The sequence below is a fragment of the Clarias gariepinus genome, chromosome 28 (genome assembly GCF_024256425.1).
Source record: "Clarias gariepinus isolate MV-2021 ecotype Netherlands chromosome 28, CGAR_prim_01v2, whole genome shotgun sequence".
Lineage (NCBI taxonomy): Eukaryota > Metazoa > Chordata > Actinopteri > Siluriformes > Clariidae > Clarias > Clarias gariepinus.
The window spans coordinates 987,501-990,000 of NC_071127.1; the positions used below are offsets into that span (position 1 = coordinate 987,501).

The window sequence follows — 2,500 nt, forward strand, 5'->3', positions numbered from 1 at the left end:
AAATTATTATTATTATTATTATTATTATTATTATTATGTAAAGTTGCTTTGCGACAATAAGCACTGTTAAAACGCTATATAAATTCAACTAAAATAAAAATTTATGATTTTATTACAGAACAATAATACACGCTATATTCCACAGCAGTTATGTTTAATTATAAGTCAAAATTTGTTCAATTAAAGTAAACCCGCCTTAGTGCGATTAAACATCTGATAAAAAAAACTGTTAAAAATCAAGGGGAAACAAACAAACAAACAAATGAATGAATGATTGAATAAATAATTAATTAAAGTTTCGGTTATCATATTTTTAAAAACACAATAATAAATTACACTACTATCCAGCTATCTTATAATATATATAACTAATTGTCTACACAATAAAGTAACTCCTAAGCAAAGAAAGAAATTTCAGACCTTTTATTTATGAACTTTAAAAAAAACAACAACTTAATTTCGTTACACTTACGTCCATGTAATTAGTTAGTTATGTAATCATGTGTGTTTTTAGACACTTGATAACAGAAACTTGGTTTAGTTAGTTTAGTTAAAGTGTAAGGAATTTTGCTTCCGCATTTAATTGTCCAATACCATTTTGGTTTGCTAGGTTAAAGTTTCTAAAAGTTGAGGACAGTTTTCTCTTTAATAAGCGTCAACAACACCATTAATAATAATAATAATAATAATAATAATAATAATATAAAAACGAAAAAATATAAATATAAAGTAAATGTTTCTTACTGTGTGAGGGACCGGAATCACGGCGTGTGCGCGCGTGTGTGCGACTGTGTGTGCTATTCTCCGCTCACACACACACACACACACTCGTTCTCTCTCTCACACACACATACAAACACGAACACACACACTCTCTCTCTCTCTCTGAGCCTCTCGCGCTCCTGCGGCTGTCCGGGATGAATGGCTGCTCTGTGTCGCGCGCTCAGCAACTTAAAGAGCCCCGTTGTGTGTGAGAGAGAGAGAGAGAGAGGGAGGGAGAGAGAGATTCTAAATTACCTTTAAAAAAAAAAAAGAGGGAACAGCGCATGCGCAGTTGTCGTGTTGCTCAGCTCGGCGCTGATTGGCTGCTGGAGCTCGCTCTTTAGGAACCAATTACAATTCTCCATTCTACTAAAAAACACCCCGATTAATGTCCTCAGAGTAACACACACACACACACACGCACACACACACACATCCATCAGCGCCGCGCAGTTTTCATTTAAAATTCGATTGTGGAGAAAGGAAACTAACGAATTATACAAACTGTGACGTCACTTTATCTCCAATCACTTTGGATAAATCTCTTTATTTATAGCAGATAATTAACGCCCTGTCACAATCAATACACACACCTCAGGGTTTCGAACTCAGACTCTTCTGTTTCATTTCATTTGTAATACTCTCTATATTTTGTAGAGATAACAGTCTAATCAGTGATTTCATCTTCACATGATCTGATCACTGATGGTCTGATTTCTGGGTAATAAAAGCAGTAAGATATTCCTATATCCAGAGGTATATGTATATTAGAAGAGCTTAATAGCCGAAGTTATAACCTGAACAGTGTGTGTGTACTCGGTCAGTAACACTCGGGGTCGGCTCAGTAACCTAATAAACACCTGTGACTGATCTCAGATTTAACACTGACTAATGTGACACTCCACACATCTTCGGTTCAGTTTTACATTTGTACAGCACTTTGAACAGAGCCGAGTGTCGCTAAGCAGCTGTACAGATTCAGAAGAAAACTAGGGAGATATGTGAGTAGATCACAATGATCAGGTTAGATTAGATCTTCAGTGTTGCTGTTTAATGTACTGTACTAACAGTATGGGACCTCACACTTCTGCTCTCTTTCACAAAACATGCAGGTTTATTGAGGATGTAATATTTCGTCACAGGCGAAAGAAATCAGATGAATTTCAAACTGTTGAAACGAAAAGACGTGTTTTTTCACCTCGTTTAGCAGATTTCGTTAATTTATTGATTTGGTTGGCTTCCGTTAATTAATTGTGTTAATATTTGAGCGATAACACCGGCTTTATGTGTCCCAAGATGCAGCGCGGCAGGATTGACGGAGAAGAGCTTTGAAGTTTTTAGGGAATGATTGAGCTCGCGCTTTCTCGATCACAGATCTGGGAGGTGTGTGTGTGTGTCTTGTGTACAGCTCACCCACAGCACCTGCTGCGACCTATCACACACCACGTGTCTCATTATTATTTTATCCATCTATTTATTTATTTGTTTGTTTATTTGTGTCGTAGCAGTAGTACTGATGGCGCTTTTAAAAAGTTATGTTTTTGTATTTTAGTTCACGCAGCCTACAGAAAATAACACGAATAAACGTTCAGTTATTCGTTACAAAAGCAAATTTAATGAAGTAAATTTACAGGCGAAACTAAACGAAACGACATTATCGGGGTTTACAATTTTAGAAGATTCGCTATGAGTAGTTTTATTATTACTCTGTTGTTGTTGTTGTTGTTGTGGTTCAATT

At 36.0% G+C, this 2,500-nt stretch overlaps 1 protein-coding gene across 2 annotated transcripts in view; it reads right to left on the reverse strand.

Moving 5' to 3' along the window:
- sox10 (SRY-box transcription factor 10) overlaps positions 1–923 on the reverse strand; it is a 10,419-nt gene extending 9,496 nt beyond the window's left edge. The window contains exon 1 of one of the 2 annotated variants that reach the window (XM_053490504.1): positions 745–923. The gene's annotated coding sequence lies outside the window, so the exon portion shown is untranslated. The remainder of the gene's footprint in view (positions 1–744) is intronic. The other variant, XM_053490503.1, reaches the window with a different exon arrangement.
- Between the last annotated feature and the right edge of the window lie 1,577 nt (positions 924–2,500).